The 19,661-nt window shown below is 38.8% G+C and overlaps 1 long non-coding RNA gene across 1 annotated transcript; it reads right to left on the minus strand.

Annotated features, from left to right (window-relative positions):
- Positions 1-63: 63 nt before the first annotated feature.
- LOC126378235 (uncharacterized) lies at positions 64-15,978 on the minus strand. Its single transcript, XR_007568050.1, has 3 exons — positions 15,524-15,978; positions 7,663-7,717; positions 64-201 (listed from the first exon to the last, which is right to left on the minus strand). It is a non-coding gene; the product is annotated as an uncharacterized LOC126378235 (long non-coding RNA).
- Between the last annotated feature and the right edge of the window lie 3,683 nt (positions 15,979-19,661).

Here is a 19,661-nt window from a genome sequence, read left to right on the forward strand (position 1 = left end):
GGCTGATTATTAACATTCCATTAAGAACTACAAACTTTTAATTTAATTTCAAACAGCCAAAACCAACAACATAAGCTCACGACTCTATCCCATTTGGGGTAGTCAGGGGTATACATCCATCGGAGAGCTTCCTGAAAAACCAACTTGATAGGTGGTGAGCCGTATCGCCGTCTATAATGGTCGAGCCGGCCTTAGTAAAAACTGCAATTAAGATAAATTTTATCCATTCATTGGTCCGATACTGGTTTCGAACCGGCGCGGCGCTCCCGATTGAGAAGCAAGCCGGTGAATTACAGTGACATTAAAATATATAAAATAATATATACATTATTAAAACTATTATTTACTTTTATTATTATTATTTTTTAATTTTTCTTTATCATTACTAACAATATTTTTTGTCCACTGTGTTTTGGCGAAATTACAGTTCTAGATCTCTGGTTTTGTCAATTACAAAATTATTCGAACACTTTCAAAGAAAACAAATATTTTTGTATGTGTTTTGTTTCATTATCAAACTAACAATTTAGGTCTTTTTGTATTTATTGTGGACAAATAAAATGTGATTACTTTCGTAATACAAGGTGTTATTATGGAACATATCAAATTGTATGTTATGTTATGTTTCGACTAACGGCACTATGGTATTAGAAGTCTAAAATTATGAATGTCTAGACTTTGAAAGTTTTCTTTTAAATGATAAGTACTTACATAGAAGCATTCTAGTTGAATTTTTAAATATCATTTGTCGATTTAGGTAGTTATCCTTAGTAATAAGTGTATCGATAAAGATCAAACCATAAGTGACGGCAGAAAAACTATAGCCAGCCATCTGTCTCTGCCAGAAGTCATCAACGGGTATGAATCCCGGTGGAGACATGTAACAAAAAACACTTTGTGATCCCTACTTTGGTTAGGACATTACAAGCTGATCACCTGATTGTCCGAAAGTAAGACGATCGGTGCTTCGGAAGGCACGTTAAGCCGTTGGTACAGGTTATACTTTTAAAATGTAGTCGTTACATGAGCCATGTCAGGGGCCTTTGGCAGCTCAGTAATAACCCTGACAGGGTTGATGAGGTTAGTATTCCAGCTCACAACCCACACGATAAGAGAGAGGGAAGGATCATCTCTATACTCACACCTTTCACACACCAATCCTTCACACAATCCATCCAAAACTTTCCTGGGTCGTCCCCTACTTCTATGTTCATCCACATTTATAACCTATGGGCGAAGTTTACCTGATATCGAATATAGATAATTTACCTGCCCTCAAATATAAAAAAAATAAACTATGTATAGAACCGTAACTCTACACCTCGCACCAATTCGTATTAGACGCTGACGTCACCCCCTCTGGGTCTTACTTGTCTTAAAATGGCCGTCATTCGCCAAGAAGTAAGGGTATAAGAGTATACTTATAGGGAGGGTAAACATCTGCTGTGAACGTAGCTTTAGATTTAACATGTCCCAGAGCAAAATAAGGCAGATAAACAAGTTTACTTAGAAAAAATATTATTAATTTAGTTGTTTAATAAAATATTGCAGATTCTAAGACTTCATAAAAGTAATGTCGTAAGTAAAAAGACGATTTACTAAGAATCGTTTATGAAATTTTATGAAAAAAAAATCGTTTATGAAAAAAAGGCTAGCTTTGAAGATTTATTTTATTTAACTTATTTTTATGGTAGAGATTTATCGAATTTATGTTAAATAGGTAACTAAAGTTTATGATGCGCTTATGTATTATTTTATACCCCGATACCGACCCCGTCGGCGTGGTCGACGATTTCCCTCAATCAGTGCTTATCGCTATCGACCCCCTAGGGTCGATTAATTCTTTCAAATATTTTTCCTCTCAGACGACGCCTTGAGCCGAGGTTCGCGCCCAACTGGGCACCCTCAGGCGTGTTGTCTTAAACGTTGTACTGGGTGAGAGCCTTAAGCGCTCCCCATTTGTCCGGCCAAAGAGTTAATGCCATCTGCGGCAAATCTACAATAAGTCACCTCATAACATAATTGCGCATTTTTATCCCGAACAGCAGCTCTACTACGCTAACTGCGCGAGTAGAGCGAATAAATGCCAAAGCGCGAGTTGTCAAATTTGACAGACGATTTAAGGTCCTTTTGACGGGAACGGAAACGGGATGGTTGCTTTCTTCATTGAATAATCTAAATAATTAATAAGAAGTGGTGTTTTGTGGTTAATCATCGCATTAAATTAGTCAGAAAACATACGCGATAGTGTTATTATATCGGAATATTCAATAAACAAAATGTATCTATCTATTTTCGCTTCATGCCAACAAGCCGCTTCATAACTCAAAAGTTTATGCGGACTTTTGAGTTATTTCGTTTGGGGTTAGAGTCGGCTCCGAAGATGGGGGTTTAGGTTTCATCATTCATCGTCATCACCTTTAATAATTCATTAATCATCATCAAAAAAAAAAGAATACATGAGACATGGCTGTATGGGCATAGTTCCCTTTGCCTTGCCCTTCGTGGAAAACTAAAAACAAACAATACCCTCGCTCACCCATCGACATGCTCGCGACTTGAGTATGAATAATGTCACATAAATTATGTATAATATAACGGCATCCGTGGTCCAGTGGTTGAGGGTTGTGCTCACGATCTGGAGGCCCCGGGTTCGAATCCCGGTGGGGACAAATCACAAAAGTCACTTTGTGATCCCTAGTTTGATTAGGACAACATTACAGGCTGATCACCTGATTGTCCAAAAGTAACATAATCCGTGCTACGGAAGCCGCGTTAAGCCATTCCAAGTTACTACTTACTGATGTAAGTACGTAGTCGATACATGAGTCTTGTCTAGGCGTATGGCGGCTGAATAATAACCCTGACACCAGGGTTGATGAGGTCGCTCATCGCTCGCCCTAAGCGAGAAACTAAGTTAATATCAAGTTAAGACTTTTTTTTTATAGAGAGGGAGATGCCTTATGCATACCTAGTCGCACAAACGACTGGGTTATGTGGGACTCGAGCCCACTAAAACCCCCTCTGCACTACAGTCTGCAGACACAGTGGTCCGCACTTTTGCTAGTTTACAATAATTTTACTGTTTAGAACTTAAACCTTACGAACTTAAATACAGTCTTACCGCCTCCCTATACCCGGTTTTCCTAACTCCGGGACCAGGGTTGTACCCAGCGGGCACCGGCGACAAAGGGGTTAACTTGCCTACTTGACGCGCCCCAGGGAAGGTATTGTTTTTCAAAGGATGACTTTTTCATTTTAAAGAAAAACTGTTTCGCTGTGTCAGCCATTTTCTTTTACCACAGCGAACTTAGGTGCGTAATGTTCTATGAGGGATTTAGTTGTTTTTTTTTATGTTAGAGTGGTTTTGAAGTCTCTTCTATCATGTGGGTTGAGGTTGGTAACCAACCTCATCTGGTGTCAGGATTACTTACATCAGTAAGTAGTAACCGGGACCAATGGCTTATCGTGCCTTTCGAAGCAAGTATGTTACTTTCGACATATCTGGTGATCAGCCTGCAATGTATAGTATATATATATTTTTTTTACTTGGTAAGTAGACTGTCTTGCCATGCAGTGTGAGGCAAGGCCACTAAATATAGTTCCTTATTGAATACAAAGAACATTAAGCACGGAAAATATGAACAACATAGCATACCTGTTAACACGTTTATCAGTGAGGGGTATCTCCTTTTTATACATACTTACATGGTATTAGTGACATCGTAACGAATACTCAGGGGGATGATTCAGACCATGATTCAGACTTAATATCATGTGGAATTTTCCGTCGCAAAATTCATGTTTTTTTTTTGTTTTTTATAATTATTTTCAATTCTATACTTTTGCGATGGATTATTCCAATTGATATTAACTCAGAATGATGAGCTGAATCATCCCCCTCAGTATTCGTTACGATATCACTTACACCCCGTACAAGTACGTAGAGGTCAACAATACTCAACAAGTACGTGTGGGTGTTAGTGACACCGTAACGATTACTGAGGGGGATGATTCAGACCATGATTTAGGGTTGATATTCGTTACGATGTCACTAAAGAAAAAAAAAGTAAATACGGAAGTTTATTTATAAAGAGGTTTATTGTTGTTTACTTACACGCTGTATATATACATTATACTTATAAGTCAATAAACGATATTATTATCATAAAAAGCAGCACCTAATCAAGTCAAGAATTTGTACCACACTTTGCACCGCCTAAAAAAATATTATACAAATGTACACAGACCATCAATTTATATTCTCCTAAATCTTGAATTTTTATTTTATCCTGTAGCAAGAAAGGCTCTCAAATCTCATCTCATCCGACAAATGTCTGAGGATAGCTGTTTTCAACGGAACTGCTTAGCATAATTTCTTGGGAGAAAAAAAGAATGGGTAATGAGAGAGAATACCTAAAGCTCTACGCGTGGAATTACTAGCCAGAAGGTACTAAGAGGTCGGCCAGGGGAGAAACTGTTTTGAGGTTAAGGGTTCCGGATGTAAATAGCGACCTACGTAATTAAAACATAGTAGGTACCGAGTTCTTATCGCGTTAAAATCAGAGACTCCAGATATTATGATAATAACCGCGTTTTTTTTTGACGTGACTTATTGTAGGTTTGCCGCAGATGGCATTAACTACTTGGCCGGAGTTAACCGCGTAAACCTCAAACAATATTTGATGAAAGTAAGTATTTTTCTTAAAATTTTATAAATAATACATTACAAGTAGGTACTATTATTTTTACAATACTAAATCTTCACTTGATACTGGGGTCTTAGCTAAGTTGCAAAGGATGTCAATCTTATATATTCTATTCAATTAATAACTTTTTGGTGCAAGTCCGGACCTATTTTTAATTAGTCACTTATCGTATTTTTTCGGGAATAACAAAGTTCATCTACTTTCTCGTTTACCTCATCAACAAAAAAGTCAAAATCTCAGTTTAAGTGTGAAACTTTTTAAGTTATTCAGCGCGTGTCATTTACATTTTCACCGTTTTTACGGTACCCTAAAACGCGTCATGTAAGGTGGCTGAACTTAGCATAAATTTGAATAAGATCGATTATGCTATAATTATATCGTTCGTTTTCTTAACAGCTGGCGAATTAATTAGTTTATTAATAGCTTGGATATTTTTAGAAGGAAATGTATTTTTTTGAATACATTTCAATTTGATTTTCATTTAAAAATAAACTTTCCTTTTTCTTAAAATTAAAGTACTTTCTCATTTAAATTTCCCATTCCCGAATAACATAATTGTTTTTACTTATTTGAAAAAAAAAATTCTTTAAGAAGCAGTTAAGAGTGAAAAAGAAAAATATCTGAAGCAATCACATTTTTTCAACCATTGTCTGAAATCATCGAACGTTTTTTATTATGTTACCAAAGGGCCATTATAATCATATCTTTTGAAAAATTGCACCGTTTTACAAGCTATTCAAGTTGTGATGAATCGAAGGGGGGCTTTTAGGGGGTCTATAGAACTCTATACCCCCCTTCTATGGGGGGTTAAAGTGGGGGTCACAGTGATGGATTAGGTGTCACGTTGATTAAGGTAGGCGCGGAACAATTAAAAGACCAGTCTGATTTAATTTGAATATCAGATTTAGTTATAACTATAACTTAAAATAAATGTGATGGATGCACTGCAAAATTCATCATTTATTACATTATTAAAATTTTATCGTGTATCAGAATTTGAATTCGGAACGAAGTTCTTTATAGTTGTTTTGTATAGTTGTTTGGTATTCGGAATCAAAACAAAACAACAACGAATTTGTTACTTGTGAAGTTCTGAATTCAAATTCTGATTCACGGTAAACCTGGAGGTAATAAAGGATGAACATAGAAATAAGCATTGGTTGGTATTCGAAAACGCGATGATGATGATATAACGGACTCCGTGATCCAGTGCTTGTGGGATCCAAAGGCCCTGGGTTCGAATCCCGGTGGGGACATATCAGAAAAATCACCTTGTAATCCCTAAGTTTGGTTGTCCAAAAGAAAGATGATTCGTGCTTTGGAAGGCACGTTAAGCCGTTGGTCCCGGTTACTATTTCCTGATGTAAATACGTAGTCGTGGTCATCTTAGTCTTTTGCTCAATAATTACCCTGACACAAGGGTAGCTGAGGTTGGCATTCCACCTCACAACCCACACGATAGAAGATGATGAAAATATATACACTTTTTTGTGTCTCTATCCATCTTTATAGGGTTTACAGACGTGATGTACCTATATATGTAGGTATTTACGCAAAATAGTCCGCCAAAAGCTCTTGTCTGATATAATAACACAATAACTTGTAATCTACCAGGTACCCAGTATCCAGGAAAAGGGATGCGTTAAGCGAATTTGCATAGTCTAGTCTAGCGTTAATTGGATCCTGTATAAGGGTGGTAATACACTGAGGGCGTACGAGGATGGCTTAGAGCGCTCTACGCTGCGTGGGACCTAGGGTTGTCTATAACTTTATTGCATATACTTATATTTGAATAAATAAAAATAAATAAAATAATATATTTAAATCAGTGTTGCCCTCTGGGTAAATTTTCACTGAACCCTGGCCTTTTTGGTGAGCTGCGGCACCCATATACCTTAATTCAACTCCAACTAAATATTAATGTGTGTATATTTTAATGTTGTAAATGTATATGTGTCGTAGGTTTTACCTAAATAAACTTTTATATAATTATTATTTTATTGTTGTTAAAAAACTTTTTTTTACTTATTTTAGCGACTCAGATGGCAATAACTACATGGCCGGACAAAATATTAGGCAAAAATTTCCAAGCAGAGATTTACGCTTGTAATTTGTATTAAAGTAGGCACTCAATCACATCCCTGACAATCTATAATGATAATAAAATTTAATGTGTTATTCAGGTATAAAACCTGTGGAATTAAAGTGTGTCATTTTGAGAAATAATTCAGCAATTATAGTTTATGCATGTATTTCCAATGTTACATACGAGTATATCAGAAGTCAAAAGACAGATCGAAAAACAATATCGTATAAAAACGAAAAAAATATTCTAAATAAAAAAAAAATATACAAAAAAGGTTGTAAAAAGATTTGATATCAAAAGTAACCTAAAAACCCAATAATTCTATACAAACTCGTTCGTACTGTGTGTCGCCTTACCTCGTCCATGTGAGTGAGACAGACATACTGCGCGTAATCTCTTACTGCTGAAAAACCAAGTCACCTTCTATCTATCTTGACTACAAACTAAATTCAAGACGTATTTTAACCCGTCATAATTCAGCCTTTTCTCCTAGCCAATAAATTTCCATTAAGTGGCAACCCTACCGCACTGCAGAGCGTCTCACACGCGGCATTAATTTGCATTATTCTCCGGTGCATAACCCTATAAAATGTGGTAATGGACAAAGCTTATGTGCCTTACGGTGGCGTTTCGCGTGAACTCCGAAAGCGAATGCAATGTACATTTGATGAAACAATTACTTTTCATACACGGGATTATGAGCATTGTTGCGTTTGAGTGAGTGATTGTTGTAAAGTGTATTATGTATAAGTGGATAATAATTATCATTTTCTTATGCAGATAGTGAAGATCCCCAAAGCTTTTTTATTACAACTTTTTGTCGCTAGTTAGTGATAGGTAGTTATCAAATAAGGTATAATTACTTACTCTCTTATGTCAACGCCAGCTGGCACCACCACTCCTGGATTTGCCATGGGTATCACTGGCGAAAAAACATAAAAGTTAGTTTCATCATCATCATCAATTTAAGAGCCACACTCTTGTCGGTGCAGCATTTTCCATGCTACTTTTTTAGGGAAAAATAGGGCAGTGGTTTCCCTCTTACCTTCCGCCCCGCAGTACTCTGTCTGACGCTCGTGGGATTACTTATAAATATTAGAAAATAACTTGTAAGAGAAAAAGAAACTAAAGAATTCGAATTCAATATTTGAATTATAATTAAATTCACGTCACGTCACCACGTACGATAAAGGAAAACATCGTGAGGAAATTCGTTTTATGGCATGGAATTCTCCACCCACTTTTACCTACTTTTAGTTTTTCCCTGTACCTGTTCTGTGTTTGTGTGTGCAATAAAGTGTTAATTCATTTATTCATTCATTATCTACTTGGATTTTTTTCGATACGACTAATTGTAGATTTCTCGCAAATGGCAGTAACTACTTGTTAACTACTTGGACCGAGAAATGGCGCTGAGGGCTTCCACCCGGCACTAAATTTACGACAACAGGCCTGAGGGTGCCCAGTTGGGCGCGAACTTCGGCTCAGGGCGTCGTCTGAGAGGATAATACTTGAAAGATTAAATCGACCCTAGTAAGTCGATGGCGATAAGCGCTGAATGAATGAAATCGTCGACCACACTGGCGGGGTCATAAACTATCTAAGTAAGCCCCACACTTCTTCTCTCGTGTGGGTTGAAACACCAATGACTGGCGGAGACTGACCAGAGCATCCACCATGTTTCTCCAGAGCGTGGTGAAATATAAACAATTAAGTCATCATCATCAGCCCATTAACGACCCCACTGCTGGGGCACGGGCCTTCCCTATGGATGGATAGATCGGGCCTTAAACCATCACGCGGGCCCAGACAACAATAAGGGCAACAATTAAGTAACAAAATCAAATAGACAATATGCTTTTTAAAGAGACACAAAATTATGCTTAATAACCGCGTAAAAGAATATTTTAGTAATTACAAAAGCGTAGTATTAGGCGTAACATCCCAGCCATGTAATAAACACCTTCACACAATCCGTACCTTTGACGTCTGTTCCACTGTTAGCGTCCAATCTACATTCTTAATATACCTTTACATTACCCCTACCCTTTCCCTTTATATATTGTTCTTTATGAGGAACTCGGTGGCGCAGCGGTAAACGCGCTCGGTCTGCGATTGTTGAAGTTAAACAACTTTCGCAAAGGCCGGTCATAGGATGGGTGACCACAAAAAAAAAGTTTCCATCTCTAGCTCCTCCGTGCTTCGGAAGCACGTTAAGCCTTTGGTCCCGGCTGCATTGGCAGTCGTTAATAACCATCAATCCGCACTGGGCCCGCGTGATGGTTCAAGGCCCGATCTCCCTATCCATCCATAGGGATGGCCCGTGCCCCAGCAGTGGGGACGTTAATGGGCTGATGATGATTCTTCTTTTCTATCTACTCAGCCTGTATCCATCCACTGCCTCCTCTCTTTCACGTTATCCATTCCAGTTATGTGCAAGTCCACTACCACGCTACCATATACCATCCTTTGGCCACCAGTCCGTAACTGCCTTAGTCCATCTGATGTATTCCCGACCTGCCAAGTGTGCAGACTTTAGTGTGCAACGAATTTCAACGATCCGATTTTTTCGACTCGACTCGATTCGACTGTTGGAAACATTAAAATATTAATTGACAATACTATTTCTATGTAGTAACATAAGTTTTTTTGTATGGCAATACTGCCCTACCGGAGCGTCAAAGGCACGCATATTTGTAAAAAAACCCAAAAAAGAGTGACTTTAAACAAAGGAGTTTAAGTTTTCACCACCGCCAGCATCACGCCACGACAGGAGACACCTCCACTTACAGAGCGGCATGGGCCGTACATAGACTTTTAAAAGCTGGAATTCATGTTTGGATCATGCATAAAAGATATCACGTGGTTTCCAGGATTTGTGTCAAGATAATGGCAATAGGCTCGCCCCATGTTATAGGTCCCGGCAAACTTCTTGAGCATCGACCTTGACTGCGCACAACCGAATTTTAGATCTCTTCGGTGGTGCGGTACGAGGCGCGGGGGCGGGTGAGTCCCGCATCGACCGGCTATTGGTAGATCAGTCGAGACTTCCCCCGCGCACTCTGTCTTCGTCCCTTTGACTCCCGAATGCACTTGCGTGCAGTGAAACTGTCACGTTTTTGTTATTGCTCTTTTGTTAGTTTTTTTTTTGTTATTGCTCATTTGTTTAAGTTTAAGAATTAGTTACTAGCACGAGGTCTATGTCTACAGATCCAAAACCTAGCACTAGCTCTGGTATTGCTGGTTTCAACCTCATGGAAGGAATATCATACTTACCTGACGATTAGTTTTTTTTATGAAATATAATAATATAATATAAGTTTTAATAATCTATAATAATATAAGTTTAGTTTTATTTGCATAATTAAATAATATTATTATATTATTATTATTGTTTTTTTTTTAAGGAAGTTAAAAAATAATCAAAAGTTCATTTTTTTGCACGGAAGTGTACGTGCGCGAACTTTCCCCCACTACGACACTCGATGCTCAAGAAGTTTGCCGGGAGTTATACATGGAGTTAAACATAGCTGGCAAGTACACCTCTGCCTATCAGGAGTATTCCCGGTTTCTCGCTAACAGTCAAACGGCCACCTGAAGGCGCCCTGAATCACCAGCCTAATTTTCAGAACACGCTCCAGTGTGTTTTCTAGAAGCAAACTTTTGCTTTAACATAAAACAACTGACATGCCAACATTATCAGGGTTCTACGCAGATTTGAAGAGATGGAAGTGTTCTTCAGTTTTGGACATGAAAAGTTCGTAATCTTTTCAGTATTTATTCTTCTACTATCGTGTGGGTTGTGAGGTGGAGTGTCAGGATTACTATCGAGCTGCCAAAGGCCCCCTGACATGTCTCATGTCACGACTACTTACTTAAATCAGTAAGTAATAACCGGGACCAACGGCTTAACGTGCCTTCCGAAGCACGGATCATTTTACTTTCGTACAATCTGGTGATCAGCCAGTAATGTCCTAACCAAACGAGGGACCACAAAGTAATTTTTGTCATATTTCCCTTCGTCCGGATCGTGAGCCCAACGCTCAACCACTGGACGTTGTCCGACGCATGTCGTTATTTATTATAAAAATACAAACCGAAGACTAAAAGATAAACTAGGTTTATAATACAGAGTGTTAGTGACGTAAGAGTCGTTTTCACTTTAAGGCGACGACATAGCTCATCGATCATCACCCACGTAATGACTGTGTAGCTAGGTACTTAAGCAAAGTAAATATTAAACAAAAAAAATCGTAAAATACATACTTACACAAGAGACTTTAGCACAAAGTTATGTTGAACAATGTCCCCATTAGGAATCTAACCCTGGTTATTCGAGTTGCATGCAGAACGGTCGGCGGTCTGACTACTGGACTCGTCATCATCATCTCACTATCGTTTTCCTGGGAAAATTCGCGGTCTCCGACGCCAACTTACCTCGTCTGAAGGTTAGGTTAGTCAGTTGTCTGACCTTCCTTCTTGCGAAGGAAAACCCAGCCCAGTACAGGTTAGGTCACATTATACCTCCGAAACCTTTTTTCTCAGGTTTTGGGTTTCCTCACCATGGTTTCCTTCACCACTGAGCACATGATAACAGAATTTCGAAAATCACAGGTTTGGGGTTTGCTAGATTTGAACCTGGCAGAGTGAGAGTCAAGCGCATTCCAATTGAGCTGCGTTTTGTCTGACTATTTGCATGATTAATTGCATGTCTCCTTTTATCTTCAAGTAGGTATATTTTACTCGAAATTTTTGCTACTTTCTATTTTGCTTTGGTTCTTATCACTAACCGCGCTTTCTTTTTTACAATTCCACGCTCTTGCCACTTCTAGATACTTCTTTACATCCCCCCTCGGACCATTAAATAGGCTAAAGTAAAATTTAGAGACGGGGTGTAAAAGGGCACAACATGTTTAATCCATTCGGTGGTACAAGCAGGTTTATTGGTTCAAAGCTTGACTTTCATGTTTGTTTCGTGTGCATTGTATCTATTTGGGTGTATTTTCTTTTAGAATAATGCGTGGGTGGGTAGTAAATGGGTTTTACGGGTTTATACATAGTGAAAACTAAGCCCCTTTTTGAAAAATCTCATTTTTCTTCACATAGAGCAGATGAAGGATAATAGGATTACGAAAGCAGTATAATAAAGCGAAGGTTGGTGGTAAGGCTGGCAGAAGAAGACCTAGACGGACGTACATTAGCCAAATTGGAGATGTCTTTAGAAAAGGTTCGGTAAGATCTACTCTGAACCGGCGTGCGCGTATGAAACGATTGGTGAATGTGGAGGAAGCAAGAGAAGTATGTCAGGATCGAAGCAAATGGAATTCCATAGTCTCTGCTTACCTCGATGGGAAATAGGCGTGAGTGTATGTATATATGTATATACATTTTTCTTCAACAAAACTTAAAAAGGAAGATGAAGAGAACTTAGAAAGTATTTATTGTTGAAGGACGTTACAATAACAATACAAAAACAATAGCGAACAAAACTAAACTAAACGAAATTACAAATAAACAGACATGAAAAGAACAGAAAAACGATATTAAAATATAAAGAAAATGTTGGTCGAACTTCGATTTCTTTTATTTCGTTGTTATTATTATCATTTATAAAAATGGTACACCAACAGCTTATATATAATAAAAATAAAATAAAATAAAGTTACATCAGGATTTAGACTGTTACATAAACCAATTATAGGTGCACACAACATTTGTAGTGTATGTTTGTATGTGTGTGTGTGTTAATATCAATCCGAGTAAAAATTCAGGTCATATTTTTTACATGGATTGAATCTAGCGTGAAGTGCATTGCTTGTTATTATTTTGTTAACGAAGAACACACGTGGATGTGAATTTTCGAAAAAGCGCTTAAGACACCATCACTTATATAAAGTCACGTTCTGTTTGTCCTCCAAGCTTTTTTCCACATATTCAATTTGATCGGAATCAATCGCCTATAACGGCCTCCGTAGTCCAGTGGTTTAGCGCTGGACTCACGATCCGGAGGCCCAAGGTTTGAATCCCGGTGGGGAGATATCACAAAAATCACTTTGTAATCCCTAGTTTGAGACATTACAGGCTGATCACCTTGTTGTCCGAAAGTAAAATGATCCGTGCTTCGGCAGGCAGGTTAATCCATTGGTCCCAGCAGTTACTATTTACTGATGTAAGTGAGTTATCCAGATAATATTTTAAACTCGTCAGAGAATAAATTTAAAGCTCACGTGAAGCTTACTTTATGTAAAAAAGCCTATTATAAGATTAATGATTACCTAAATGATAAAAATGTCTGGTATTGAATGTGTTCCTCTACTTATTAAATAACTTGTAATATACCCTCATTGATTTAAAAGATGTGTTGCTGTTGCAGTTTCTTGTCATTTCTTCTCCTCAGCCATAACACCTTGCGAAATGACGTAAATTCAAAAATGTTACATTGACCTTCAACAAGTTTATCTATAATAATTACGTTGAACAAATAATTCTGATTCTGATTCTATCGCTATATGAACTATATAACGGCTTTGGCGGCTCAATCTTTAACCTTGACACCAGGGTTCATGAGGCTAGTATTCCATCTCACAACACACAAGATAAGAAAAAGAATCACCTATGTTTGTATAAAAGTATTTTCTCACAATTTTGATTTGTAAACTAAATAAGTTTGTTTACTTTCACTAAAGCCCTTGAAACAATGTCAAGTGACTCACAGTACCGAGGATTCATCTCGCCGATAAACATTGTAAACCCTTATAATTAATGAACCAGCAATCCTTTCTACATCGAACCCTAATGAAGTCGCTTCGTGAAAACTCACGTGAGAATATTTAAAACTATTAATCTTTTATCGTGTGGGTTGTGAGGTGAATTACCAACCCCATCAACTGTCGTGTCAGGGCTATTTTATTGAGCCGCCAAAGGCCCCTCACATGGCTCATGTAACGACTAATTACTTACATCAGTAAGTAGTAACCGGGACCAACGGCTTACCGTGCCTTCCGAAGCACGGATCTTCTTACTTTTTGGGCAATCAGGTGATCAGCCTGTAAAGTCCTAACCAAACTAGGGACCACAAAGTGATTTTTGTGATATGTCCCCACCGGAATGAGAACCCGAGACCTCCGGATCGTGAGTCTAACGCTCAACGACTGGACCACGGACGCCGATCCCCTAATCTATCATGAAGAAAGGACACATAAATAAAGACATAGGTAGGCAAAGGTAAGGTGAAGTACATACACCCAGTCCTGTGTTTCATGTTTAAGTCACATAGCGGGCGAGGCTATTCCTGGAAACCACGTGATATCAATTATAATTATCTACGATTCTAACATGAATTCAAGCTCATGACATCGAATTCAGTATGGCTTAGAGCCCACTCTGGAATTCCTTACCGTCAGGCCTGTTGTCTTAAATTTTGTACCAGGTGAGAGCCTTTAATGCTCCCCATTTCTCCGGCCAAGTAGTTTACACCATTTGCCATAAAAACATAGATTCCAAACCTTAACACTACACGATGTAATTCTCGAGTTTTTGGAACACGGCTCAAACATATTAATAAAATATTTTTCCTTATTTTTTTCTTTGAAATGAAGCTGAACAGAAAATCCTCCCCTATTTTCCGAAAGATAGATCCTGCCACTCGAACTGGATTGATTTACGTACCCTTCTAATTATCGACGGCGAGATTGAAAGTAATTTACTGAAACATCCCTAACTACAGACAGAATTTATTAATGGTTATCCAATGAAGTCGACTCATTTTCCCTTGGAAAAGTCCGTTGTCATATTTCTGGATAGGTATAGTTATATACAATTGGGATATTCAGAATATCCATCGCAAGATGAACTAAATCCCCACACCTCAACGAGCTTTCTGTTAGACCAACGTGATTGGTGGTGAGCCGTTGATACCGGCCCCGCCGGCGTGGTCGATGATTTCCCTCATTCAGCGCTTATCGCTATCGACCCACTATTCGATTAAGTCTTTCAAATATTCTTCCTCTCAGACGACGCCCTGAGCCGAGGTTCGCACCCAACTGGGCACCCTTAGGCCTGTTGTTAAATTTTGTACCGGGAGAGAGTCCTCAGCGCTCCCCATTTGTCCGGCCAAGTAGTTAGTGCCATCTGCGAGAAATCTACAATAAGTCACGTCAAAAAAAAATTTGACATTTACACATATAAAAGTAAATTGCGCAATACACAAAATGTTAATAGCAATGTTGCTTATTTAAATGTATTGCTTTAATGTAGCCTCTTTAACCCGCCAGAGCTATAAATAATGTGAAGACAGTGATACAATATTAGTTAAATCATATTCCAATGGGGAAGTCGGTACATCCATCGCAAGACGAACTAAGTACCCTCACCGAGCTTTCTGTTAGACCAACAGGATAGGTGGTGAGCCGTATCGTCGTCTATAATGGTCGAGCCAAATGTGTAAAGTATTAAAGTAAGTATACCTATTTTTGCTATATCCTTTCGGAAGTAAAGCACAAAAAATAACGAAATGCAAAGACCATCTCAGTTCCGGCGTAGACTATTTGTTCCTCAAAGGCAACAATACTGACATACAAGCCTTTAAGCCCATCAAAAACTGGCTCCATTCAAGTAGAACAAATGCATTTATCTATGCAACGGTCTTGCTCACCATCGCTCGCTTTGTTTGAAACACAAAGCGTGTCCATGCTACGACGTCGCGTTGTACAACAAAAGGCATACTCACATCAAATGTCAATGGAAACGGGGCAGAAATTGTAGCTGCTTTAAAATTATTGAATGGCTGATGTCTGTTTTCAGGAAAATTAGTTCGCGATTGGAATAACTTGTGATATCAATATTTATATTGGTTATATCGGCTTCTGTGGTCCAGTAGTTGAGCGTTGGACTTACGATCCGGAGGCCCCGGGTTCGAATCCCGGTGGGGACATATCACATAAATCACGGCAACTCTCTGTTCCCCACCAGCGGTTGAGCTTGGTTTACCTCACCCCTTCTCGGTTTTATATCAGTCTTCAATCGCATGGATGTCAGACTTCACACAAACACATGCGCGTCAATGTGTAGTGTCTGTGTAAAATGAAGCGTTTTGTATGTTGTGTCCGGGGTGTAACGGTAGTCTTAATATCGCGTGGTGTTTACTTGTTCAGGCAAAAACATCGACTTCGCACGACACCCGTTACTAAGTCATTACTAAGGTTATTTAGTACGAACCATTATTCACATAGTTAAACGGTTTGATCTAGTTATACTGGATGTGGCAGTCAATGTTATTATTTTTTTGAGGCTAGTTTTATCTACTGTAGAGCGGATGAAGGATAATAGGATTACGAAAGCAGTATATCGATCATTCTAACCCACTGTGTGACAATCATTTTAACCCACCTGTTATCTGCCAGATAACAAAATGATGACGACATTTATTTTGTACTAATTATCTGTAGCTGAACACAGAGTCACTATAACGAGCGCTACACCTTACACGCGGGATTTGTGCTACGGATAATGGACCTAACACGAAGCAAGGTTATATTAATACCTGTACTTTATTTTCTGACAACTCAGGAAGAAGACTATTACATAAATATTTATCATAGCTGTTAATAAAACTTTTTTTTACCTTCACAAAATATAACATATTTTCACGGTAAGTCCATATTTATTTTAACTATTATGTTCTTGTTGCTCAAAGGTATTGTTTTTGTTTTTTGTTGCACAAAGAGAAAAAACAAAAAATCTGACTCGGACAGGGCTTAAAACAACAATGTCGCGGAAGTATGCGGGTGCGTTCCCGTGACTCCCATCCCATTCAGGCGGCAAGCGAACACCGTTGGGTTTTAGTGCGTAGGTGGGATACAAGAGATCCTGGAGTCCCAAATAACCCGTCGTCATGGCGACGGGCATGCGTAAATGCATTTCCCAACGTAAAAAAGGGCTTGAAACAACACATTTTACGAATTAATTTTCTCTTAAGAAGATTCTACTAAGCATCGGTAAATGGTGGTGCTATTCATTGTCACTTCCAGTAAAGCTTTATCATTTTATGTTTATAACTGTTAAACTGTCAACATGTGTTTTATCGCGCTGTTGTTATATTGGAGTTAGTATGTCGATGCACGATGACTGGTGAACAATTGTTTTCCACTATTATGCACATTCTGGATCAACCAATAATATACCTACATACTTCCGCGCAAATGCCTTTGATAACATTCAACATACTTCGAGTTAGAAATGTACAAATGAGTAAAAAAAAAATATAAAAATCGTCGATGATAAAATGTGACACGGTGTAACATGTTTGAATGAGTCTAAAAACTAGAACATAAAAATGTCATCATCACCAGCCCATTAACGTCCCCACTGCTGGGGCACGGGCCTTCCCTATGGATGGATAGGGAGATCGGGCCTTAAACCACCACGCGGGCCCAGTGCGGATTGGTGGTTATTAACGACTGCTAATGCAGCCGGGACCCACGGCTTAACGTGCCTTTCGAAGCACGGAGGAGCTTGAGATGAAAACTTTTTTTTTGTGATCACCCTATGAAAGGCCTTTGCGAAAATTTCTTAACTTCAACAATCGCAGACCGAGCGCGTTTACCGCTGCGCCACCGAGCTCCTCAAAAACCGAGCTCTTAAAAATGTAGGTGTCGTATACTACGACCTTCGGACGCCGCTAACAGGACCTATGTTGGTAGTCATGCAGCATCGAGTCGCATCTCTGACACACGAGCCGCAATGTCTGACCTAGACTTATTTTTCAATACTCTTAGGCAGTATAAAGATAACATTCATAAATATTTGTGTCCTCCAGCATAATTTACTATCTTTAGGCCAGGCGTGCACTACGAGTTTTTCGCCACGCGGCAGAAAAGAGCTGGTGTCAGGGTTACTATTGAGCCGCCAAAGGCCCCTGACATGGCTCATGTAACGACTACTTACTTACATCAGGAAGTAGTAAGCGCGACCAACAGCTTAACGTGACAATCTGGTGATCAGCCAGTAATGTCCTAACCAAACTAGGGACCACAAAGTCATTTTTGTGATATGTCCCCACCTGGAATCGGACCCGGGACCTCCGGATCGTGAGCCCAACGCTCAACCACTGGACGACGGAGGTCGTTACCATAGAAGTTAACACGTGATAAAACAGCACATCACCACAATCCCCACTGCTCCTCAATGGATCACATTTCATAATGAAATTGCAACGTGCCATAATCACTGCCAGGGGACTGAGAGTGTATTGTTCTGGACTCCAACGGGAGTTAGGGGGGGTTCTGTTTAATGAACTCGTAGGAAGCCGTTCTGCTTATTAATTTTCAGATTAACAATAGGTATACCAAGATGTTGGTATTATTTTAGAGCGACAAAGATATTATTTATTTTCGGTGTCCGTTTTGTTTCTATTGCGCACTTACTTTTATATGCGCAAATGTCAAATTGAAACATTGCTTTCTTAGATGAATTGGGTCGTGTACGGGCACGAGCATTAATATGTATACACTTTGATACCATGTCACATTAACTTTTTTGACAAATTGAACTGTAAGTCTCACTAAATGTCAAATATGTTAGTGCGACAGAGTCCTAAAGTGGGTACATTATATTGCTCATGACTGTACTAGGTTCAAGATAAATTATGAAATTCTAATTACTAAATAAAGACAGATCTAGAACTAACGAAAAACATTTCCTTTTTTTCTATTTAACTTATTTAGGAATTTTAATCAAGAAAAACTTAATAATAACGCCGATATTTTATCACGTTTTTCCATGACGTCACAGTGTGCTTTTTCATACAAATTCCATAGTAATTTCGCGTTTTGACGTTTACTAATACCGGGTGAGAGCCTTCAGCGCTCCCCATTTGTCCGGCCAAGTAGTTAATGCCATCTGCGGCAAATCTACAATAAAACACGTCAAAAAAAAAATAACCCCCCTGTTCTAGGTACGTTGTCGTTACATGAACCATCACAGGGTCCTCTGGCAGCTTATTATTCAGATTATTATTCATTATGTTAGAGGTTTCAACGACATATATAGTGTATTTGTATAAATATTATAACCGTGCCGCATCCAAGTTTTTTACGGCTGATTCCTGATAGTGGTTGCCTGGAAGAAATTCCTTCTGAACAATAAGACCGCCTATTCGTACTGTTGCTAAATGTATGTTTTGTTGGTGTGCAATAAAGTATATTTGATTTTGACATATGGGAATATAAGCTGCTGAAGGCGCTACACATTTCTCTTTTTGACGTGAGTTTTTGTAGATTTGCCGCAGATGGCATTAACTACTTGGCCGGACAAATGGGGAGTGCTGAAGGCTCTCACCCAGTACAACGTTTAAGACAACAGGCCTGAGGGTGCCCAGTTGGGCGCGAACCTCGGCTCAGGGCATCGTCTGAGAGGAAAAATATGAAGGCGCTACAGAAGTAAAGCCGAATTATGTCAATCTGTCACCATATTCAACCTAGATTTAGCAATTACACAGGATATCAGTAGTACCCATTGGACTTACAATCGAATCGAATCTGAACAATAATCCTGGGTCGAATAATTGATTTTGGTCATTCCCCCCAATGGTTATCCGTCGCCCGCTGTTTACAAACCTTAATCAACGCGCACAGAAGATGGATTCGCCTTTATATATATGCAATCAATTTTATATTTAAAATGCAGTATTTGAATGAAATAGTTGCCGATGGATATGTCGTTTCAGTTATTACCTGTGATGTGACTTTTTGCAGCTATTTGACTTAAAACGGGATAACGTTAGAGAGATAGTAAATGGTAATATTTGTAGAGTTGTCTTAGATAATTTTTTGTATTTAGCTCGACAAATACGTAGAGAGCCAACTCAT

This window comes from Pectinophora gossypiella, chromosome 25 (assembly GCF_024362695.1).
Source record: "Pectinophora gossypiella chromosome 25, ilPecGoss1.1, whole genome shotgun sequence".
In the NCBI taxonomy this organism is placed as follows: Eukaryota; Metazoa; Arthropoda; class Insecta; order Lepidoptera; family Gelechiidae; genus Pectinophora; species Pectinophora gossypiella.